The sequence below is a fragment of the Macaca thibetana genome, chromosome 14, assembly GCF_024542745.1.
Source record: "Macaca thibetana thibetana isolate TM-01 chromosome 14, ASM2454274v1, whole genome shotgun sequence".
In the NCBI taxonomy this organism is placed as follows: domain Eukaryota; kingdom Metazoa; phylum Chordata; class Mammalia; order Primates; family Cercopithecidae; genus Macaca; species Macaca thibetana.
In genome coordinates this window covers 52,758,588-52,783,818 of record NC_065591.1, presented here as the reverse complement: position 1 = coordinate 52,783,818, position 25,231 = coordinate 52,758,588, and the positions used below count along the sequence as shown (strand labels likewise).

The window sequence follows — 25,231 nt, the reverse complement described above, 5'->3', positions numbered from 1 at the left end:
CTTGCCCGCCGCGGTACTCCCGTCCGCCCCGCCCCGCCCCGGCTCGGGACAAAGCCAGGAGCCCGCGCCGGGAGACGGAGGGCGGTTCCCGCGCGAGCCACGCTCCCCCGTGGGCGCGAGACTCCGCCCAGCTGCCGAGAGCCCGCGCTCCAACGGCGAAGCGGCCGCGCCGGCCCGCCCCGATTCCCCATGACGTCACCGGCGGCGGCAAGCCCCGCCTCCGGCCCCGGGCGGCAGGCCGCATGACGTCACCGAGGCCCCACCCCTCCGGAGCGAGTTCGGTCCTGGCGTTCATTTCATTCCTGTCCTCATTCCGAACATTCTTAGCATCGCTCGCGCTGCGCCGCGCCGCCCGAGCCGAGCCGAGCCTCTGCTGCCGCCGCCGCGGCCCCGCCGCCCGCCGCGGGCGCCCACCAAGCACTTTGCAGACTCGCTTCCACCCTGCGGGCCATTCCGCGCGGCGGGGCCCGGGCCCGGGGCGGCCGCGTCCAGGGACAGGCCATGCAGTGACGCCCCCCCACCCCTCCACCTTTGCCCGGAGCGCGGGCAGCAGCCCAGCGCGCCCAGCCGGCCCCGGGGCAGGAGCGGTGCTAGGCAGGGGTGGGGTGGCCGGGCCCGGGGACCGGGAGCCGGGGAGGGAGCCGGGCACCGAGCAGAGGGCGGGGGAAGCGGCGCCGAAGTTTGCCTCGGACTCGCCGGGCGCTGCGGCGGCTCCCTGGGCCGAGGTAAGTTGGCGCGCGGGGCGGATGCTGGGGTTCGGGGGGCGCACGGGGCGGCGGGGGGCCGGCGGCGCGTCCCTCGCGGGGCGCTCTTTTCTTTGCGGGCTCTGCTTTGTGTGCGACGGCGGGCGGGCACGCGGAGGGCCGCGGCCGGGCCCCCACACCCGCCTGCCCGCGCCCCCTCCGAGGTGAGCGGCCGGGCGCCGCCGCGCGACTTGCCAGGACGCCAAGTTGGGCCGCGCGCTGGGAGCCCGCGCGGCAACAGGCGGCCCCCGGCGGCGGCCCTGGAGGCGCCCGGCCGGCTGCGCCGCGCCCCCCGCGCGCCCCCTCTCCTGCCGCCTGCACGCGCACACACGAACACACCCTCGGGCGCCTTGCACGGGGTGCGCTGGGGAGCCAGAAGTTCGGAGCGAGCGCGGGCGGGCAGAGCCGCCGCCGCCGGCGCCGCCTCGGAGCCAGGAGCCGGCCCGGACCCCCCTGCTTTCGCCGCCTTTCCCCGGCGCCGGGGACCCCCGAGGCCGGCCCGGATCTGCGCCGACTTGTGCTGCTGGCGGGGGGTTCGCTCCTTCTCAAAGATGAAAAAGGGCACGTTCGTCTTTGCCGCTTCTCCAGGACTGGTGCTGCCGCCGCCGCCGCCGCTTCATTGCACATTCAAGTGGAAAATTTTCAGGAGTCAGCAGAAACATTGTGTCCAAAAAAGACTGAGTCGCAGTTACCACCAAACCCAGGAGGAGACTCTCCCTGGAAAACTTCCCTTCCCTTTCGGTAGGAAATACTGGGGGATTTGTTTGTTTATTGGAAAAGAAATGATCCCCAGGAGGGGAGAAAATCTAGGTACACTTCTAGTCTTTGTTCGTAACATCAACACTTGTTTTCAAAAGTCTAGAGTCCCGCTTTAAATAAAGTTCAACTTCTGTGACTTTCCTTTTTTAAAAAAATAACGTTTGTATTTTTTTAAAAAGCAATATTTTTAATGAGTTGAAAACAATGAGGGCTCACACCTCCCCTCTTCTCATGAAAATAAATGAAATCCAGATCAGAATTTTCTTTGCTTTTAAATTGCCTTTTTTAAAAGATTTATTTAAAGTTGGATAGTGTCACTATATAAAAATATTTATAAAACAATGAAATACCAGCCACCAGCGTTTCTCAGGAGGCTTGTTAACTTCTCAGAAGCAAGTGGCTTCCTGTGATTTGCAGAAATGAAAATTGACCTCAGTGAGCCCTGGAAACTAAGAGACAGATGATGTTCCAGGAGCAGGGAATGTAAAAAGGCCATGTTTAAAAACAGTGCCTTGGAAGGAGCCCAGGTCTTGGGACAGAAAGGTCTGTTAAGCCTGCCACATTTCAAAATAGTAAAAAGAAATACTAAAAACACTACACGTATTGCAAAGGAGCAGAACATTATCAGTTCACAACAACCACAGGTTTCTTTCTCCCCGCTTTCCACCTTGATTGTTTTTGGAAGTTCGGGTGATCTGATGGCTTGGGGTGCGCTGGGTGCCTGCAGTGGTTACCTGAGTAGACACATCCCTCCCTTCGGGGAGATGTGATCCACTGTATAGTCACAGCCGCGAGTGGTCTCCTTTTTCTGCAGGCTGCAGTGAATCTTGCTGGTCTCCTAGGGATAGGGGCTTCTCTGAGGCACAGGCTGGGGAACAGTCTTCAGGCTATGCCCGGTGCTTCACTCTTTCACTCTTGGGTTTGTGCCCCCCTTCTGTAAACAGCAGGGTCTTTGGGCCCAAGCATATCTGAATGCTTATAAGGACTAGACTTAAATCCAACTTCTTTACGAATCTTTTCCTTTTTAGAAGGAAATAGTAGAACTAATTACAGAGTGACTCAGGAAAGACAAATGGATTCGTTGAACCTTTGTCAGTGGTGAGGTTTTGAATTGTAGTATTTTTGGGGAAAGGCTTATTTTTCTAATCTCACTGTTTCCATAAATGGGCACAGATATTTTTGTTTAGTGTTTCTTTGTATGTGCAACTCTGTGTTGAACTCTCAGGTTTCAGGTTTTAAACAGTTAACAATTCTTTTATTTATTGTTGGTATAAAAAAATGCACTGATAAGCTATATCCATTACGGGTTCTTGCTGATGGTATCAAAGTGCCAAGGTAGACTATTTTATTTTTACTTTAATGGTAAATATTATTTGAGCTGCAGTTTTAGGGGACTATTAGAACTTTTTTTTAAAAACAAGCTTGAAACAAAACCAGTATGACACTTTACCTTGACAATAGGGGTAAAGAAAATTATAGGAAAGAATCTTTGTGTAAATTCCTCCTCTGTGTGATCCTTTATAAAGTAATGAACTCCGGGGAACATGCATGAGAGAGATTATTGGAAGGTTGGAGGGTTTTTTTTCTTTTCTTTTCCCAAAACAAAAACCAGGACTCACCATGACATACACTTAATGAAATTTAATTTAAAGGGGGAGGACATCCCAATTTAGTTTGAGCCAGACTGATAGGAATTTCTCACTGAGAGGCTTTTTCTTGCCTTGTGGTACAATGTGTGCCCGGGCCCCAGCAGCAAACTAATTACACATAAGGGCGGGTTTGGGAGGGCAGCCTTGGGGGAGTCGGCTTCCTCCTCCCTTTCCCATTTCCTCTCTCCCCCCACTTACTTGATACAGCAGGAATTATATATTGGTGTACTCACTTGGGAGATTGGAGTCCCCTTTTATTTAGAAAAAGAACAAATAAGTCATAAGGAAAAAAATGTTCGAGTTTTTTTTCCCTGCTTGAGCTTCAGCAATTTATAAACATTTTGTGTTTTGTTGGTTCTTAGAATACAGAGCAGCAATTATGAGGGCATTTCTTAATGGGAACATTTGGGAAGAATATACTTTTATCATCGGTGTTTAGATCATATTTGTTGTTACATATTCAGCAGAAAAGTATGTAATAGGAACAGTTTAAAGCACGTAGATCCCAAATGTTAAATAGACTTTTGAAGAAATGAACTGTAACATTAACAATATTTTAAGGTTGGTTAAGGTTGGTTGCTTCAGAAATGGATTGATCTCTCATACATGGTGGTCATACAAGAGCCTGGGCATTTGTAGAATTACTTTTCTCTCTAATCCCATGTGTTATGTGTTAATTATGAGCATAATTATGCTGCCTGCAAATGAAAATTGTGGTGTCTTATCACTCAAGATTGGTGCAAATAACTGTATGTATGATCTGGTGGACTTAAAAATCATCATATTCACATACAGTAGTTGGATAACACTTTTAAGCTCCATTTTAGGCACTTTTTCTTGTACCCAGTAAAGAGATTGTGAAAGGGAAAATAAATAAATATGAAAGCTGTGTTTAGAGGCTGAATCTGTTTAGTGGTAAAACTTTAGGGTCTGTTTTCTCCAAAGACTGAAGAATGTGGCCAAAACAAGTATCCAGATTTCTCTGTAGAACTGCAAGAAAATCCAAGCCAACCTTGCTGTTTTTAAATGTGAGCATTACAGCTTCCCCTTTGGAGTTCAGTGACTGGAACTGCAAACTGCTAATGTCCAACTTTTGAACTCAGCCAGAAAAATATATTGTAAGCTTATTGCCCTTTGACAAACCTAGGCTGTGCTGCTGCTGGGCTGCTTGGGGACTGATTGATGGCTGGCATAATCTTTTATAGCTACATGGTGCTTTTTATTTTATAATAAGTCATAGATTACCTTGTAGTATTAATGTTTGAGTTGCATCTAGAGTTGTGTTTAAACCACATCAGTGATATATTTTATTCTTTCATATTCATAAAAGTGATGAAATGAGGTAATTCAAGTCTATCCTAAGCACTTCATATTTCAGGGTTGAACTTTTTGACAGACACCTTATTTAGACATTGTTGTATTGCAATTAATGTGTACCTCTGAAATCGGAAGTTCTGGGGCTTCCCTCTTCTTGGGATAGTTTGTGGAATGCTAGTGTATTTGGATCTAAATAGTTGGAGTGTTTTTCTGTGGGTTTTTATTTTTCGTTTCAAAACTGTGAACTCTTGAGTGTCCTCAGTCTGTAAGATTCTCATTATGAGCTTCGTGGTTCATATTTGAATTTGGAGTTGAAATTTGACTGTTTTTTCAAATACATTCCAGTTTTGTAGTGGTACAGAATAGGGTAGCTTTGAAATATGTATTTTATTTTAGTCAAAGTAAAAATGGGTTGTCCTGGTGGGTGCATTTTCAGGATGATGTTTCTTACAAGGGTAGGTTACTCTTAGCTTTTAAATTCTCCTTTGGTCCACTGACTTTTTGCATAGTTGAGAGGATTCTCAAAAAAATAGTTTCTAATAGTCCAGGAGTCTTGGCTAACTGTGAAACTCACTCGTTTCCTCCTCTTAATTGGACAATGGTGGTGGTGGTGGTGGTGCTGGTGGTGGTGGTGGTGGTGAGTAGGGGGAAGGTCCTCATAAAAAGCTATCTTTTTTCTGTGTTTGTGGCCAAGGGAAGGGTGTGTTGTACGCGCTATGCCCACCCCACTCCTTCTTTAAAACTGGTCTTTACTACCCGAATGCAATGCTCTTTATCCTTTTTCATGATTCACATTTGTTTTGAAGGCTGTGTCCTAGGATTTCATTAGTAGTTTTAATTTGCAGGCATGGGACCCTGGAAAAGGGGTTTAAAAGAGAAAGCTGGCTTATTGATGAGTAAGTTAAGCATCCGTCATCTCTAGTGGGAAATTCTGGTTGCTTTTAGGCATCTCTCAGGTTTAAATGTATGTGTAAAGTGACTGAAACACCCTTGACTGGGAATATACAACACTGTTGTTCTTACTGATACGTAAACTGAAAAACTGCCGCTAATGGTGGGAAATGTTAATTATGTGAGAACATATTGAACTTATATTCTCTGGCATGAACTTTTTTAAAAAAATGCATCAACTGTGCTGCTTTTTTTTTTTTTTTAATAGGCACAGCTTTCTAATTATCATAATTCAGTTCAGCTCTGCTCTTGGATGGTGTTCAAGTGCAATCTCAATTTAACTTGAAAGGGGATTTTTTTTTTTAAACTTGGAATGTTGAAGAAAATTTGAAAAGTTCATCCAAGAATGTTGTCTGCTTAGGTGTGAGTAAATCTAGGGGAATGAAATGAGTGCCTTTCTGTAATAGTTCAATAGATCTGAGTATTAAGAAAGAGATTTTTTTTGCTTTGCTTTCTATCCAAGCATTTTTGTATAAACTGATGCTACACACTGCTGAGTTCTCTTTGAAAACCAGTGTTTTTCTAATAGATAGTAAACTAAATAAATGAATATTTTATTACCATCTGCAAAAATGGGAAAGTCTTTTAAGAGAGTAGAAATACAAAATTGTTATGAATTTATTTGACAGAAATCACTGTTAATCTTTTATACCAGCCAAGCCTTTAGAAGGTAATTGCTTTATCTGCTCCTTCTTTACTCTGTGACTTGATGGCATTTTGTGAAGGGAGTCATCTTTGACAGCGTTCATCCCAGTGTCTGTATCCTTTAATTTTTCTCTGACTTTAATAGCTTTTCAAAGAAAAAAAACTACATGAAGCCCAAGCGCCAAATCCTCCGGGAATCAATTTTAATTGTAAGAAAGAAGAACTTAGATGGGCCTTCCGACTTTCGTCCAGCCTGACTCCTTCTGCTGAAATGCAGAGAGCCCGTGGAAACCAAATGACTTCATTTGCTCTGGCACTTAAGAACCGAATTCACTTCCGTGGTGGTGAAATAAAAGGAGCCAAGTGTTTTAAATAGCCACTCCCCGAGGCCCGCCCGCCCGAGCCTGTTGAGAAAAGCGCATTGTCTGCTTGCAGCTCTAGCTGGGAGCCTGCCTGGCTCGCCCTTCCCCACCGGGCAGCTCCATTTCTGAAGTTGACATCTGGTTTTCTCTCTGTTCACCTGATCTGTCCCCGTACACGCGCTCACATGCAGTGTGCACGCATGCATTCTGCAGGTAACAGGGATTTGTGACATTAAGTATGTGTGTCTTTCAAATCCCTACTGGGATAGGGGGAGGAACAAAGCTAATGGCACAAAATAAAATGTAAACACAGTAGCTGCCCCACATGCCGCCGCTGCTGGGTTTCTGTCCGATGGTGCTTTCTGGGTAGGCGTGCCTATTGTTATGGCAGCAACAGGCGGCAGAACTTGGGGCACCATATGGCGGATGTGGGCCTCAGATAAGCTGTCTGGTAATTTAGCTTATCAATAGCATTTTGATATGCTTCATTTTCAGATCACCCATTACTGTGGCTGGGGGTGTCTTGGGGGCTAACTGATTCTGAAACCATTGTGAGCGGATGCTTCCTTTGGTGGAATCTCTTTCAATCCTTTCTCCCTGGCTGCCTTTTCATCTCAAAGCCTTTGAGAGACAGTGCTGGTTAGAGTTAGAGCTCCATTAGCTGAAGGAACCATCAGCCCCATCTTGAAATGCTGGGCACTTAGAAGACCTTGTCATGTATTGTCATTGAGAGAAAAACAGAAAACAGATACTTAATAGCGTTTCATATTGTCCCAGCCAAGAAATTCTCTTAATTCAAAGTTGCTTTTGCTTTAAATATTGGAGTAAGTTTGATACTGTTTTCTAATTTTGATGAAAGGTTTCTACTTTTGTTATGCATTCAGAATACTCCCTAATTTCCTTTCACCTTTAGATTTTACCTTAGCTGTAAAATGCAAACATTATTACCATTTATATAACTTGAAATCAGGGAATGTGCCGTTTGTAATTTGGAGTCAAGAAGCGGCTTCCTTCATGCCTAGAAATTGTGAAAGTGGAAAAAATGCTTCCAGAACACCACTCAAGTGTCCAGTGAAGCTGAAGCAAAACTAAAATCTCCCCTACTCATGAATTGGTAGGGGAACTGGTGCCTCAGCTGGAGCCAGCTCAGGGAATCTGCACTTAGTAAGTGGCTCAGTGGAAGTGTGATGGTGTGCATGACCATGTGCTCATCACCTGTGTGACCCTCATTCACCAAATACTTGTGTCCCTGATATGTGGCAGGCATGGGGGCAGCTAGGGCGAGGCTGCCTGCATGTTCTCATTCACCTTTCCAGGCCCTGTACCTTTTCTCACATTTTGCCTTTTGGGTTTGCAATTCAGGGCACATGGATCCATTTACATGGCTAATTCAGGATGGTTTTGACTGAAACCCAGGTCAGCCTCTTTCTGTTCCTGCTCCAGGAAGCTTCTGCCACATCAGTGGTTCCCACCTTAGCGTGTGCACTGCAGCCTCCATGGAGCTTTTACAGCCTGGGCACCACCTGTGAAGGCTTAGGAGGGTTGTGGTAGGTGCAGTGTGTCTGTATTTCTGAAAGGCCCCATCATAGTATCCGCTCCAGGCTGGGAACCATTGATCTAGATATTCTAATTTTTATCTGCAGATAGAATCAGGTTAAATTTGACCACTTCCAATTCTGAATGTGATTTTCTTCCCTCTATATTTGTGAGGCGGTGTACCTAGGAACATAGGCTGAATCTTTATGGAATTGACTAAGATGTTCATCATTGGTTTTAAAGATAAGCCTGCACAAAACTGAGGTCTTACCTCTCTATTCAGGGGAAGCAATAAAATGAACCAGAACCACCTTCTCTGTGCTCGGCATTCATCTGTTACTTCTTGGGAGTGTAGCACTTGTTTCCAGATGTGATTGTAGAGGTGTGTGTCATGCTTACTGGTGAGGGGCTTGAGAATGGAGTTCTGTCTGGCTGCTTGTAGAGGTTTTGCTTTCTCAGTAGCAGGGATGCTCCTAGAGGTCCTTGGGTGGTATGCCTGGTTTTGGAAAATGAGGGGATAGGAAGGGTGATCCTGATGGCTTTCTTTCTGGAGATGAACTGTGGATAAACCACCATGCTTTTCATTCTTTCCTTCCGTGTCTCTTCCCTTCACCTTGGGCACTTTGAAATCCAGATGCTCCTGGTTTTCATGCAGCTATACTTGCCACTGAGCATTTAAACGTTTATGGGTGCTACTGTGTGCCAGGGGTTTAGTGATTAGGAAAAGGTGGCTAATGAACAGCGATCAGTAAAACTCACCTGCCTGGCAGAGTTTACAGTTTAGCAAGGAAAGCAGGCATGTAAAGAGGTCATGGTAATCCAGTAGGAAAGTTGTGTGTATGGTATTTTGTGAGTTCCAAGGTGCACATTTTTAACATGCTTGAACATTTTTGAAATTGGGATGTGTTTGACAATCATGACTGGCCAGGTGGTGGTAATGACCCTTGATGTTGGATACGCTCACCAAAGCCTGTGGAGTGAATGTAGTGGACAGGAAGAAAATCCCAGAGTCAGTGCTGAGCATTCCTAAGAATACCCTTGTTACGGAGGGTGATATTGTATGGACACTGATCACTCTGAGAAGTTACTTTAGCTTATGTTAACCTGATTTATTTAGCTTATATTTTCCTTTTTATGTATGCACAAGATTGATAGTAAAAAGTTTCAACATGTATAAAATAGTATTTCTAAGTGATAAGCATTGTGACATAATTTGTTTCACAGTAGTACCTCTGAAATAAAATCCTGCTACATCTTACTGGCAGTGGTGTCTTAGGGTTAGTGAAATGTTGAAACAACACGTTTGCATCTCTAGTCCTAAGGATCTGGGAGGTTATACATTATGGATGGTTGTTGCCTTGAGAGTTGCTTTGAGGGAGTGGGGTTTTTTACATGTTTATATTTTTTAGGAGCATGAATTTCCTTGTGTAACATCAGAATAAAGGGGAAACACACTCACTGGGGTAAGCCCTCATGGTATATCCAAAGAGCTGTGTTTCTTGTGGTAGGAACTGAGGAGGGCTTTTGGAGGAAGTGATGTTGGAGTTGGGCTTTGAAGGAACGGGGGGAATTTTTTTCCAGATGCCATTTTGTAGGGTGAGTTGGGAGTAGGTTGTTAGAAAATAAACAAACCTTGTGAAATATTCTCCTGAGTAATGAACTTAACCCTCGCATATCGATAGGTTTGTTGCCAATAATGGGCTACTACAGATTTGAAACTTGGCTATGAGGAATTAATTGAAAGGAGTGGGGGGGGAACTGATTGACATGAACAGTGGGCCGTTTCCTGATTTTGGTTTGGAAAAAGACAGGATAATGTGGGTTCAAAATTACAGATTTGGAATTGGACATACCTTGGCTCAGCTACTTGCTAGTATGGCCTTGGACAATTTACTTGTTCTCTGCAAGCCTTGGTGTTCCTGTCTATAAATTTCGATTGTGCCCACTATATACCAGACACATGGTTTGGTAAATGCTCAGTAAATAGCAACTTAAAATGTTATGTTGCATAACAGATCTTGAAGGATTTTCTGCCAAGTCACCCTGGACAGTGAACCTTGAGGAACACCCAAGGCTGAGGCATTTACTTAGAAGAGCTGGATTCCTGGTCTCAGGCAAACAGATAGAAATCTAGGAGAGGCTGAGGCAAGCCCGTAAAGCCCTTGACCATTAATCACTTTGAACCACACTTCCCTTATTCATAAAGTGGAGGAAATCCATCAGTAAATACATAATATTTGAGGTCATTCCTTACCCAGTATGAATTAAATGGAAATACTTCAAAAACTGGATGGCATGGTACAACTTCATCTGTCTAAAAGAAAACCTCTTTAGCTTCTTGCTTGAAAGTCACACTCCTTACATTGCAAGGGTTGGGTTGTAAAAGTTCTTTTATAAGTGGTTGAATCGAACTCATCTTTTCATAGGGAAACAAGCTTAGGGTCTCGGGCCTTCTTGTAAAACCATTGCATAATCCCCCCTGGGGTGCAGAGGGCATCCAGCTTCAGGTGCGGAGAAGAAAGGTACTTTTGCTGCCCTCATTACACCTCTTAATACCTGCTCAGGGCTTAGCTTCTCTGTGCCCGCACTTTCCCCATCTGGAAAATGGGAATGATGTTATCTACTTGGAAGAGTTGGAGTAAAGTTTAGATTAGGTAACTGCTGGCTCAGTAGGCTAGAGCTGCAGGTGTGGCTGCTGTTAAAACCCAGGCCATTCGTTTCTCCCAGTACTCCAGGCTCCAGAGATAAATCTTTGCCGCTCTCCTAAGACTCGCTTCCTCTGGGCCTTAAATGTGACTCAAATTATTCACACTCATGTGAATGAATGGTTGCCCATCTCTTTAGCCAATGATGTTTGTGAATTCCAGTGCCTAACTCCAGGTACTTCCTGGGTAGATGAGCTGAGTTCCTTCTGGAAGCTGTTGATAGAACCTTGTGTTTTCAGTCAGCTGCCTTAAGCTGGTCTTGCTCTGCTCACATTCCCAGCTACACTTCTGGGTGTGTCAGTGTCCCTGTGTTTTTAGATCTGGGCCACTCCTGGTGACTGGTCTGAGCAGTTAAGATTGCTTTGTGTGAGCCTGGGCCAGGGACCACCTGCATTTTATTGACATCTTTTCCTATTGTCTCTTAAGCAATGTATAGACGTGTGTGTTAATTAATCTGGTTTCCCAGTCTTTAAAAAAATTTAACAATTTTTGAGGGAGGAGAGTAGTCTGGTTAAGGAGAGAGACTTAGATTCAAGCAGGCTGATAGTGGATAAGGGGAGAAAAATATGTTTAAGAGCACTTATTCACAACCCTGGGAGTCTACTAAAAGTACTGAATTACATACTTTAAAAGGGTGAACTTTATAGTATGTGAATCATATCTCATAAAGAAATAAAACCCTGGATCTAGTCACCACACAGAACAGCATCTTGTCATGCCCACCATGGTGTCCCCAGCACTCTGGCTGTCCTGTTTTTAGGTGGTCAAGTGATTAAGAATTGATAATCAGACCTAATAAGAAGAGTTTACATTTCTACCAGTTTGTTTTAGAGGGGAGCCAGGAAAAAACATACAGTTCCTTTCAAAGATAAACAGTAGTAATATTTAAAATGAAAGATTTTTTACTTCAGGAAGATTCAGTTTCAATAATGTGGAATGATGTGCTCCTTAATGATAAATGTTTACCATGTTAACCCATCCTTATGGATTATACTTTTAAACAATCCAGGAACTAAGTCATAAAGGATAAAGTGGGAGATCATGAAGAGGAGACACCTGGAAGGCATGGGAGGCCACAAATCAGTCATTGAATCTGATTTACAGATTGACTTAAGAATGGGAAAAAACGGACCCAGAATCAGGTTAATGTGTACCTCAAGTTTCAGGCTTTGCTCTACCTAGCTTTTTTCTTAATTTTAACTTGGTCTTCCTTGTTCCTGTGTCCACCCACCAGATCTTGGCTGCCTTCCTTGTGGTTACTGTTGTGGCAGTTTTGCCCGTTTGTATTTTCTACAGGGCTGCCCTTTATGGTTCCCCATGGCTGTGTACCTGTTTGCCTGGTATAGTCCTGGTTTATGTTGCTTGTCTTGGCATAATCCTTAAAGAACCCTCTTTTACTATCAGAATGTCCCAGTTTGGATGATAAATTATATGCCTATTGTACTAATAGGAAACTGTCAGGGAAACTGGCAGACTAGACTTCTCTAAAATGGAGAGAAAATCCCGGGCAGGAGGGCTTTGTGGTGTCTTGGTATTGAGCTCATAACAGTATTACTTTTGAAGGATTGTCCCAGGCCATTTCTGAGGCCAGAGCTACAATAGAGGGGAATTTCAGGAAACAACTTTCCCTTCAAATCTGTGCTATTTCAACCAAATTGTTTCAAACCTTGTTCTTTTCTGTGGATGCATTCGTAAGTATTTTTAAAAAAATAATTCTCATCATTCATAGGAATGATTCAGCATTGGTTCATTTCCTTTTAGACCAACAAAGTTTAATTTAGAAAGAAGTTTTTTTTCAGTGGTATTCTGAAAGGTTGGTTTGTACTGTATGAAAATGGAGGATTTCAGATTATAATTTAGAACCTGTGGTCTTGGCACTCTTGACATTCTTAGGTTTCAAACTCACTTACCTGTGTTCTTTGGGAGACCGTGTGATGATGTTCTATGATGCACCTAAATAGATAAGCCAGAGCACATTGAGTGGAATTTTAGAAATTTTAAAATAAATTTTTGTACTTTTAGAACTTTGCCTAAAACCAAAAGTAATTGGAAGGACACTGCTCAGTTCCTGGTGGTTCTTTTGACACCACTGTTTAGTTATTTTGTGGTGTGCCTTAGGCAGTGACTTCGGGCAGAGTGGAGGTGTTCAGTCCAGTGTTCAGCTCTGGCCAAAACAATGGCGTCTAGACTTTGCTGTTGAGAACTCTGCTACAGAATTGTTACCTTGTTGGGGTGGTTCACTTGAGAGAAGGCATTTGAGGGTCCTGCAAGTGCTGGATCTTGGTCTCTCCACTTCTAGCTGGTGTGGAAGGAAGTCTTGGTTGGGAGTGCTCTGCTATGACTCTTCCTGTGACCTTAGGTAAGTCACTTGAAAATCTTTGGTTTATTTTTCTGGGAAGATGATGCTGTACTGCCTCTTGCCCCTCTAGCTGTTTTTGTGCTGGGCTTTTGATTAAAGAGAGAAAATGTGTGAGCCCTTAGGCAGAAAAGTCCTGGAGAACTGTTATCTTATCATACCATCCATAACCCTCAAAGACAGGTTTTGTGGAGGAGGAGCAGTACTGCTGAGTTCACTTTTAGTTGTGCTAATTCCTGGGCTTCTCGGATGGGAAGGGAAGGCTGACAGGCCAGGTTCTGTCTTAAGCCCATATGAGTTCCAGTTGTAGTTGAAGAAGCTGAAGCTCAGGGCAGTTGAGTGACCTCCCCAGCATCACACAGCTACACTCTGAAACCAGTTCTTTATCTGTGTGACTCCACAGCTGTCAGGCTAACAAAGGACTGCACATCAAGTCACCTGTCAGGTTTTCTTGTGACATTTGAAGGGAGTTAAGATAGATTGTGACATTGAAACAAAGGTAATCTTCTCATTTAGTGTATTTGCCCAAAAAAACGAGGACACAATACTTTTGTTTTCTTGGTGGCCCATTTTACTCCCTCTTCAATACAAACTTATGGCTAAGGTCTTGGAAAGTTGGGTGTGTCTCAGTTGAGCCTCTCAGAGGTTACTTATCCTACCTCGTTCACCTCTCTCCTGTGGCTTCAGTCCTCCAGGACTTTGGGGACCAGTACCCCTCACCCCCACCCCGTAACTGGTTATACTCACCATTGAGAGAGAGGGGGCAGGACTCCTTGGGGCCAGGCTAATCCAAACTGCTCTCTAGGCGGGTGTAGTGGGTAGGGGGGGACTGCTGTAGTTTGGAAGCTTGGAACTGGACCTGCCAGTATATCTGGTTTTGCTTTGGAATGTGCTGTCTTGGCAGGCAGGCAGAATAAGTTAGCCCCCTCCAGCACCCTGAAGGCCTGGATATGGAAATGGCCTTATGCTGGGGATACAGTTTAGGTAGATGACCTTGACTTCACTTTTTGATAACGAGAGTGCTTGGGAGCCTGCTGAGATGGGGTGAATTTCTCTCCTCCCACCCAGGTGACCAGCTTAGCCTGTGATAGGTGATGGGCAGTGATGGGGCAGCTGGCAGAAGAGAGTTAACTGTGCTTGCCCAGAGCCCTTCATAATCAGGCCTCTGAAAAAGACACTGGGACTTTGAAATGGGGTTGTTTACAGGGTTGATATCCATCTTTGACACCTTGGTTGGTTTTTGGTGGGAGGCAGTGGGGCTGGTTGATACAATCTCTTCCTCCTGTCTACCTATTTCTGGTGTCTCTCGGCCAAAAGGTGCGTGATCACTGATTGCCAATTTTTAGGTATCTGTGCTCATGTCTTTCCCCTCTTCCCAACTTGCTTGTACCTTCTTAGTCTTCATGCATTTCTTAAATTCTTCCTAGGTACTTCTGTTGGCTGTTTTGGTGTTGCCCTAACTCTGTGCAGTTCTCACTAGTGCTTGGTGTATTTAGCAAAGTAGGCTGAAAGCATGGCTTGGAGGTCAGATCTTGGTTGCAGCTCCAGTTCTGCCTATTGGCTGTGTGATTTTGAGTAAGTGATTAACTCTCTCTGGGCTTCTTGTTTCCTCCTCTGCAAAGTGGAGAAAATAATAGTGAGTTTAAATGAAATATAGCAAATGACCCACTGCCAGCCTCTCTATTGGTTCCCCCAACCCACTGAGAATTCTCCTGCTTCTTCCGCTCTCCAGTTCTCTGTTCAGAGTCCTGAGGTTTTCCTCCCAGCTAACATGGGCTGGTCTGACTGGGGGTCATTTATTTGCCTTTTCATCTTCCTCCTTCGGGTTTAGTTTTAAGCTTTGCCCCAGCTTCCCCTCTTGCTGGATTTCCTGCTTTGTCATTTTTCTGTTTTTTTGTTTTGTTTTTAAACTTTTGGTTTGTCAGGCTGTTTCCCTTTAGTTTTCATATTTTCTGTTGTCTCTCCCTCCTCCCTGGAAAACACCCATCCACCCTTCCCCCGTCCACTTTTCACCCTCTCTCCTCTGCTCTTATCACTTTAAGATCTCAGACTCTACCCTGCAGTTCACTGCATTTCACCAAAAATGGTCATCAGAAAAGCACCACTTCTGCTCTCTTTAACACTGGATTGAATCTGTTGGCTTATAGAGTTCCCAGCACTGTTGAGAGTTGTTACTATTTTGGAATAATGTAACTCATTCTCATTACGCTTATGAACTTGTGGAATGACACAGGTTTCCTTCACTTATCTGTTGGACCTTGGGCAACCTCTTTATCCTTCTGCACCACAGTTTCCTAACCCCTGAAATGGACATAGTAGTGTCTTCCTTATGGGTTACAGTGCAGGTTCAGTGAGGGTGAGCACAGTGCTGACTCGCAGAGAAGTGTCTCATAAATATTAGCTGCCGCTGCTGTTTATGATTGTGACCACCATCATCCAGCATCTGTGAAGTAGAGTGCCAAGTACCTCTTCCGTAGCATCTGTCTCTCTTTTTGAAGGAGGGGGTCAGGAGCAGAATCTTATTTTTATTTTAGATTTTCAGTGTCTTTGCTTTGGGAAAGTTTAGTACAGTAGAGGGCAATGAACCCCTGTGCACCCATTATCACCCAGCAGCAATCATCACCTCATGGCTATTCTTGTAAACTCCTGGCTCCTCTCCCACTAGATTATTTGGAAGCTATCTTAGTTGTCATACCATTTCATCTGTAAATTAGTACGTATTTTAAAAATATGACTCTATTTTTAAAAAAACAACCAACTATGATACCATGATCACACCAGCACTTTAATCATTCCTTAATGTCGGCCGGGCATGGTGGCTCATGCTTGTAATCCCAGCACTTTGGGAGGCCGAGGTGGGCAGATCACGAGGTCAGGAGATCGAGACCATCCTTGCTAACATGGTGAAACCCCGTCTCTACTAAAAAATACAAAAAATTAGCCGGGCGTGGTGGTGGGCGCCTGTAGTCCCAGCTACTCGGGAGGCTGAGGCAGGAGAATGGTGTGAACTCAGGAGGTGTAACTTGCAGTGAACTGAGATCGCGCCACTGCACTCCAGCCTGGGCAACAGAGTGAGACTTCATCTCAAAAAATAAAAATAAAAATAAAAAAAAAATAATAAGTCCTTAATGTCAATTATCTAGTCACTGTTTGGATTTCTTTGATTGTCTCATAAATGTTTTTTCACAGTTCACTTGTTCAGATGAGGGTCCAAAACCAGATCAACAGGTTATATTTGGTTGCTGTATTTCTTAAAACTCTTTAAATCTCATCCCCACCTTTCTTGTAATTGATTTGTTACAAAAGCCCCTGTGTTTCTCTTCTAGACTTCCTCGTTCTGGATTTTGTAGTTGTATCTCCATTGTGCTGTGTATTTTATTCTCTTATCCTGTGTATTTCCTATAAACGGAAATTTAGATGTTGACATTTGATCTAATTCAGGTTTTTTTAAAACATTTTTTATGCAAATATTTCATAGCTAGTATTCTACCAGGAGGCACACAACGTACAGTGTCACTTTTTCTGTAATGTTAGTGCCATTGATTGATGATCTCTGCCTGTATCTATTATTTCATGTAGTTTTTGCAAACGGATGGTACTCTGATACTCTAGTTCTCTTTTTGGAGACAGGTCTCACTCTGTCACCCAGATTAGAGTACAGTGGTGCGATCTCGGCTTGCCGTAGCCTTGACTTCCTGGGCTCAGGTGATCCTCTCACCTCAGCCTACTAAATAGCTGGGACTGTCAGTGCACCACCATGCCTGGCTAGTTTTTTAGTTTTTTGTAGAGATGAGGTTTCATAACCCAGTCTGGTCTGGAATTCCTGGGCTCAAGCGATCTGCTCACCTCGGCTTCCCAAATTGCTGAGATTACAGGCATGAGCCATCCCACCCAACCCATTCCTTCTTTTATGGAGAAGGTTTCTTTTATCAACTATATGGTTAACCTTGCATATAGTTTGTAAAGGAAAGATAGTTTTTTTGTTTGCATATCATTAGGCAATCACTGATTTTAAATTATCGAATGCATTTCAGTCGATTGCAGTTCCTCCTCTTACTGATGCTCACATTGTTTCGTCTTTGGCCAGAGGGAATTTCTTTAGTTGGCTCCTGTGGCCTTTTGATGTGACCCTAATAATAGTCTTTTATAGTTTCCTTGCTGTCCAATCTCTTGTATATTCTGGGAGATAGAATGAACCATTTCTGCAGAGTTTGGGTTTCTTTTCTTGAGAAGTGGAATTTCCAGGCTATGATGTGTATGCTAGGTTCTCTGCTTTTTTCTCCTCCCACTCCTTCAGTTGAATAATCTGCTCACCTTTGGAAATGGATCCTGCCTGCCCTGTCAACTCTAATCGTGGTAAAAGCTTTCCTTGCACACTTGCTCATGCCTGGCCTCTTTGGCTCTCGTTTACCACTTTCATGCTTGTGCTTGTCATCTTGTCCTTTCCTCCCTTAAGAAAAAGACCAAGCTGAAGAATTACCATGGATGGTTTGTGGTTTGACTTGCCTCCTGAAGGCCAAAACTCATGTTAATGTAGGCTTCACAGAAGTCTTTAGTCATTGCCTTCATCATGTCTACCTGATAGTTTGTTGTATCCTTGTGTACATAACCAGGACGTGAGAGATTCCTTATCTTATTACCTTTGTGAGCCATTCAGGCTGCAAGCTGTATTTCGATGATATTGTTGGGTGCATTTGTACTCATCTGTTTCAATAAATTTTTGTTGAATTAAACTTTGTACTTCTTCTCCAAAGTGTTTAAAATAGAATGTATTTAATGTCCTAGTCATTTGAAGAATTTATCACTAGTCTATTATTTTCATAAGCTTAAATAAGTTGAAGATTTGTAGTTTTACATATATTTATGCCTTGGACCCCTAGTTGTAACATAGCTATTGTTTTACTGCTGCGGGCGTACAGTAGTAGACCTGTAAGTCTAAGATGAGTGTTTTTTATTTAATAAGTCTGCTATTAAACTTATTTTTAGTATTGTAATTTCTGTCTTTGCTTCTTGGAAATTGTTTTATACCTGTGTTGGTGCATCATAGACTATGCACTTAGGCCAGCCCCCCGAGTCGCCCCAGCGAAGCAGGGCTCATTTTAAAGACAAGCTCTAATGCTTTCTTCAGAGGTTCCATTCAGACCTACAGTTTTAGCTTCGGTAATACTTTTTTGTTTTGTTGGTGAAACAAAGCCGTATGCGTTCACAGTGCAGCCAACACAGTCTCACAACAGCACAAGTGAATAGTCCTGAAATTATCATCATTCTCCACACCACTGAGAAATTAACCAGCATCCCGGCCTGGGAAATTTTGGATACACATTTAATGCCCCTCACCCACCACCCTGGCTTTTTTTTCTCTTTAAAGCCCCAAGCTTAATTTAATGGTTCCTCTGTATTAAAGGAAAGTACAGTATTGTAGGGGTTTATTCCCCCCCTTCCTCCGTGGGCACTGAGAGTAGGGGGAAGAGCCCCGTAATTCACAAGGCAGGCCTCTGTGCCCCGCGGTAAACTCAGTTTCACAAAGGGAATTTTCATTATGGTCCTGTGGCTCCCTAACATAGTGGAGGCTTCAGGAGGCAAGTGGTAAAAGCTACCAAAGAAAAAGCTGGACTGGAGCCACTGACGTCATGTCAGTAAATCTGCTGGAGGAGCCCAGCCATGCAGCGCCTGCCAGCCGGCCCCTGCACTTTGGCCTTGCCTGGTCAACTGTTCTTACTGCTTCCTCCACCCCCACCCCACAGAACAGCCTGTGTTTTTTGTGTTCTTTTTCCCCTTTTCCTTCTGTGCAACTGGGCTGTGTCGAAACCCATAAAGGCTTTTGAAAACCACCCCTACTGGTCCTGTGCTTAATGTCTTGTGTGGGGAGAGTGGGGAGAATCCAACGATTCATGAATGAGGGAGGCTTTAAAACTTTTTTCTAGTGGCGACCTCTTTGTGATGAATAAATCCACGGGGAACATCATGGAAAGCAGCCAGAGGTGCGACCCCTGGTGCTTAGTACTTTCAAAGAGCTTTGCTTTTAAGTCCTGGGCTGTGTGCATGTGTGTCCATGCGTGTGTGCACGCGCACAGTAAAGGAGAGAGAAGCCCAGTCAGCACATGGGTGGAAATACAGAATATCAGCCTTCCAGCAGAGGATGATTTAAGAGAATGAGTTCCAGTGCGAGTCCTTTATTACCCATTACTCATTGGTCAGCTCACTCTGAACTCTGGTTTGCAACTGGAACAGTTAAGTCTTAAGCTGCATGCTTCTGTACATCCTGGATATTTAGAGTCACAACCCCAGATGGGCCTGAATTAAAATATTGCTGTGCTAAATCTATTTTTACATCTAGGGGAATGACATCTAAAAATAAACCTTATCCCACCTGTTATCCACTTTTGGGAAGTTGAAACGCTGTTAAGTCGCAGCCCATGGATTAAGCTTTGATGACGGCTTCCCATGTGATGCCTGCATTCCACTTTTCCTGCCATTGGCGTGATGTTTTCATTGTTTCAGTGACCGTTGTCCTCCTGTTTATTTTGCTGTGAATATTCATTTGCAAATGAGTGAAGCATAGGTTCAGATTGGTTTTGATGTTCCTGAATCTTAGGGTCAGAAACATATTAAAAGCAGTATCTTATCCATGAATCATGAGATGAGTCAGTTCCTGAAACCACTACAAGCCTCATAGTTCTTGGCTACAAGCAAAGGCAGGAAATCCAGGCTTCAATAACTTCCTTTCCCAGTCCTGGCTATAGCCGCGTTGGTGGTTAGGTTCTGCTGCCTGCCTTTGTAAGCGGTAGGAAGATGTATGTCTGAGGAACAAAGGCACTTGAGTCAATTTACTGAAACTGTTTATAATTTGTGGTCTTGATCTGAATGTCAGGCTGCATTGGCACACCCTGCTCTGCTGTGCGGCCCGGCACAACTCAGCCAGGAAAAGCGGCAGGCTGAGTCCGGGGAAGTGTCCCAGCAAACACATGGCAAGTATTTCAAGGGGCTTTAGTGTTCCAGTGAATCCTAAAACTTGGGGACATGCAAGCGGACACTAGGCAGAAAGCTCTGGATTCCATATGTATAGTTGAAGTATCAACTCTTTGTTTGTTCTCCATTTGAGAAAAAGGAGAGAAAAAAGAGAGAGAAGGGAGAGAACAAGCTAACACATTTGCCAGCCTGCCAAGCTCTGGCCTGTCTCTTGCTTTGACTTGCAATTTACTTCCTTATATACAGGGCCTTTTTTTTTTTCTTTTTTGGGGTTCCTTTTGCTGTGTTTCAGGCCAGTCTTCCTGACTTCAGAATCAGTTTTATAACTGTTTTATTAAATATTTTAAAGAGTAAGGGAGAAACATGAAGTTGTCTCCCAACATTGGGTCTGCTGTGACTTGTATTTATTTTTCTCCTTTATGAGCAGTGCCTACTGTGTGTATGTACCCAAGTCAGAACAGAGTCGGGCTGGTCGTTCTATGTGAGGTTGGGACTCACTGTTGCTTTATGCTTTACTTGTGAATTTATGAGCTTTTTCAATCTTGAAAAAAATTGAAATTGAGTGTGACTCATTTTCATTTATCAATTCTTACATTCTTTTTCTACGCTAATTGGTGTTAGCTAGCTGTGGGATTTGAGAAAATGGGACTGAAATGAGACCCTTTCTCCCCCTACTGTAGGTTTATGTGGAGTCATTGGAAGTTCTGATAGAAGTCTAAAAATAGCATGGGTAGACCAACCTTGTGAAAAGACACTGAGAAAGATGGAAAAGAATTTGAGATGATGAGCAGTTAGATATTGATGCTGCCTTTTAAATTGAGCTTATTTCCAATTCATAGCTGGCAATTGCTCAGAAAGGTCAAATTCTGTTTCAGCCTTTGTAAAGAGTAAAATAAAAGCAAATGCAAAACTTTGCCTGGCTTTTTAATCAAGTGTGGCTCATTCAGCGCACAGCCAGGCTGGCGAGTGCCACTTCCTTCTTGTCGTTTGTATTTGTGTTTGGGTAATTTTCTGTTCAACTTCAGGCCTCACTGAAAGGTTCTGATAAGCTGTTGAGAAAGTCAGGCTCATTTTGATTTTAGAGGCTTGACTGGGAGTCATAATTTCTGGCTGTGATTCTCCAGATTTCAGGCTGGTACAAAAGCTCCTTAGTCTTAGGTGAGTTTCTTTGGAAATCACTGTGAAAATTTATTACTCTTATTAACATGTTAATAGTCACTGTCTAAACTTGGAAGAGATTTTTCCTTATGTTGAGAGAGATACAAATCCAATTATTTTTATTTGTCCTTCACTGATCTGAGAGTTAACTTCTTTTTCATGTAGATTTCAGACTGGGATTAGAGACTGAATCGTGAATTGCTTATCGTCTCTGGACCGAGTTGTTCAGGGCCAGGGATTGATTCATTAATTAAAATCAATGTAAATGGATTTGTAAGCCTCCCATAACAGATTATCCTATTAGCAGCCACACAGAGCACAGCCCATGATCTGTGAGGAATGTTTGTTGCCTTAGGTGAAATGGATCCAGACTGATGGACTCTTTAGGGTTACTTTATGAAAAACCCAGTGGCTTTTGTAAGGAAGGGGGCCTCACTTAACCTTTACACTGAGCAGATATTTCCTATAGATGGCAGATTATTTTGTTTTCTGAGCCTGCCCCAGAAGGCTTGAGTTCTGTTTGTGTGTTGTGTGAGTTTCTACTGTGCCTGCGTCTCCCCAGCCCTTGGCATTCATGCTGTCCAGGACCTTGCCATATTTTAGCCAGGTTCTGCCCCCTTTCAGGTGAGATTACTGCTAAGAACTCTAAAGAAAAAAGGAGGAACCAGAAATACGTTCCTATTTGATAGCAACAAAGTGCTTTTTTCCTCCAACCCAAGCAAGCTGCAAAGAAGACAGTTGCTTGTTATTTGAGGCTCTGACTGTACAGCTGTGCCTCCTTAGAGTGGTAAGAAGACAAGATGATACTTTTGAAAAACTTTGTGGATTTAACAAAGGTCGGAGTTCATTCAGCGGCTGTCATTTGTGTGTGTTTTTTGTTTTGTTTTTGTTTTGTAATTGTGTTGGACAGGAAGATGCTTTCTATAGTAGGACCAGCTCACCTACCTTTTCTCTGTTTGGATCGAAGTGGGGATATCTGAGCCAAGTTGAGTTAAAATCTGTCTCCTGCCTATTTTGGGATTGAGATAGCAATCCTAGTTTGTCTTTGATGCTCACACTGTAGTTCAGGGAGACCTTAACTAGGCAGTAGATGTCGGACTCATGGGTGTAGAGAAGTGTGGAATAAAGCCACTTTGCAGAGAGACAAGGAAGCACAGTTGTGCTGAGGATGAGACGAGAGACCAGGGGAATAGTCTCATTTCCTGATGGTTTTCTGTTTCCTGGTTTTCATCTCTCCTGAGAGTTGGCTGCAGTTTCTGATTCAGGGGTCTTTTGATGGACACCTTGGCCTTATAATGAACTCGTATTCTCTTACCTTTTTTTCCTACCTTAGGTTAGTGGGAGTGGGTTTCTGTTAATTGAAACCAAATGGTGTTTTGGCCGACTAGTTTGTTGGGAAATATGCCCTGTGTGGTGTTCTAGGGTGGCCCTGTTCAGCAAAGGCAGCTCCATTTGGTTGTACGTGCCTTCTGCTTTGTCTGCCCTGCAGGGCTGCTCCCCTCAGCAGATAGAGCTGTCCTGGACCCCGTGCTCTCCTGTGTATTGGGTTTGAGGGAACATCATTCTGGTTCCTGGACTGTCTAGCTAACTGGGGAACAACAAGGGTTACCCACTTCCACCCTGTCTCAGACTGGAACATTTCAAGGCTTGACTTAGTCCTTTCTGCTGCCTGGTGTGCCCTGTGGATTTAGGCTGTGTGGTGCTAGGTTCAAGCATGGCAGGTGAGGAATTTTCCCAGTCGTGCCTGGGGGCACTGAAGAGTTCTGGTTGGCTGAGCACGTGGAAAGCAAGCCAGGTGTGTCATTAGACCTGAGTGTCCTGCCTGGTGGTACCACCCCTCCCTTCTTCCCCTCCCATCCCTGAGCAATGTGGAAGGCATGCTCTCAGTGGCCTTTGGCAAGTGCTTCCCTGTGATAAATCTGAAAAATAAAAAGTGCACAGGTGAGTACTTCCTCTGTCAGGGAATCTTCGGAAATCAGAGGATTTTATTAGCAAATGGATTATATAGCAGATGCCTTTCTCAAGGAGACCAGTATGGTTGGGGACCCATAGGGGTGGTGTCAGAATAAAAGCCTGCCCAGAAGGGAGTGTGGTAGCAGTGTCAATAAGCAGGGAGCAAATTTAGATGAGACTTGAGAATTTTAGGTAACAGAGTACAAATTATTTAAGAGGATAGAGGATAGATTTTTGGGGGGAGGAAAACCCCTACAAGCACATTAGCAGATGTACATACATGCAGTATGGTTTGTTGGCACCTTCTACAAATTTGAAGCCATTTTAACTTGAGGCTCATTGTAACATATTTTACCTGTTTTGTTGGTGAAGTTTAGTTTGTATATTTAGGAAGTGGAAATATGGAGACTTTGTGCTTTAAATTGAGAGGAGCACAGTGAAGGAGGCGGGGGATATAGAAAGTTCTCAGAACAGAGGGCCGGGCGTGGTGGCTCATTCCTGTAATCTAACACTTGAGAGGACGAGGCGGGCGGATCACTTGAGCTGTGGAGTTCGAGACCAGCCTGACCAACATGGTGAAACCCCGTCTCTACTAAAAATGCAAAAATTAACCAGGCATGGTGGCATGCGCCTGTAATCCCAGCTAGTTGGGAGGCTGAGGTGGGAGAATCACTTGAACCCAGGAGGCGGAGGTTACAGTGAGCCAAGATCACGCCACTGCACTCCAGCCTGAGCAACAGAGCGAAACTCCGTCTCAAAAAAAAAAAAAACAAAACAAAAAACCACACACACAACCCTCAGAACAGGGACCTGAGGGGTTTAGACTTTTACAAGTGTGTTTCTTCTGGTCATCATAGATCTAATAAAAAATAACATGTTCATATGGTGCTTTAGAGTTGACAAAGCTTTTTCAGTAGGGTAACTCTTTGATCCCTCACAACTTGGTTTGTGCAAGTGAGGAAGCGGGGACCGGGAGGTGAGGAGCCTTACAGTGAAGCCATGGCTGAAATGCCTCCTGTCATAGCTGCGACTTCCTTGCTGCACTGTTTTTTTTTTTTTTTTTGTGGGAGGATTATGTGTTAGGACAAGCTAGGGGAAAGATGAAGTGGGGGTGGAGGAGGGAGGGCAGGTGGGGTCTGGAGATGGTAAAGGAATTGTTTATACTACCAGAGCAGATGGGTCTCTCTGCAGTATTCAGAGCACAGGCAGAGCAGGAAGGGACTCAGATGTGGTTTTCAGACCAGTGAATATCTTTGTCACTTAAAAAGGTTTTTTTGTTTGTTTGTTTGTTTTTAATATTGATTCCTGCTGTTCATCCTGGATCTTCTAAATCTTAATCACTCATGGTGAAGCTTGGGTGATTGAGTGCTCTGAAACCTTACCAGGTGATCCTTAGGAGGTATCTGAGTCCCACTCAATTCTAGCCCCGTGTCTCTCTTTTTTTTTTTTTGTCACCCAGGTTGGAGTGTAGTGGCGTGATCTCGGCTCACTGTAACCTCTGCCTTCCGGGTTGACGCTATTCTCCTGCCTTAGCCTCCTGAGTAGCTGGGACTACAGGCGCCTGCCACCACGCCCGGCTAATTTTTTGTATTTTTTTAGTAGAGACAGGGGTTTCATCGTGTTAGCTAGGATGCTCTCGATCTCCTGACCTCGTGATCTGCTCGCCTTGGCCTCCCAAAGTGCTGGGATTACAGGAGTGAGCCACCGTGCCCGGCCAGTCCTGTATCTCTTGAACTACAGAAGTTTTATAGAATTTAGGTCTTGGTATGTCCTGGGAGCTTGTTAGAAATGCATTATATAAGATCCCATCCCAGACCTGCTGAATTAGAATCTGCATTTTAATAAAATTCCAGGTGATTAGGGCATGCACATTAAGTTTTGAGAAGCATTGCTATAAGATGCTTCAGGGAAACTTTAGGGACTGTAGTTGGGGTAATTTCACATACTCTTTCCAGTTTTGTTATTTGCCTTTTGACTTACCTTACGCAACTTTTTCATGCAGAAATTAGTTCTAAGTCAGATTTATCAGTACTTCCTTTATAGTTTCTGTGTTTTTTATTTGCATACGAAAGGCTTGCCTATTCTAAAATTACTGGAAAAAAGTCTTCCACTTTAAAAAATGAAATCA

The 25,231-nt window shown here is 44.0% G+C and overlaps 1 protein-coding gene across 3 annotated transcripts in view; it reads left to right on the top strand.

Annotated features, from left to right (window-relative positions):
- Positions 1-512: 512 nt before the first annotated feature.
- Positions 513-25,231, top strand: part of TEAD1 (TEA domain transcription factor 1) — a 270,999-nt gene continuing 246,280 nt past the window's right edge. Inside the window, exons 1-2 of one of the 3 annotated variants that reach the window (XM_050757428.1) lie at positions 636-725; positions 1,332-1,484. The gene's annotated coding sequence lies outside the window, so the exon portion shown is untranslated. Of the gene's footprint in view, positions 726-1,261; positions 1,485-25,231 lie in introns of those variants that run through there. The other 2 variants (XM_050757431.1, XM_050757427.1) reach the window with 2 other exon arrangements.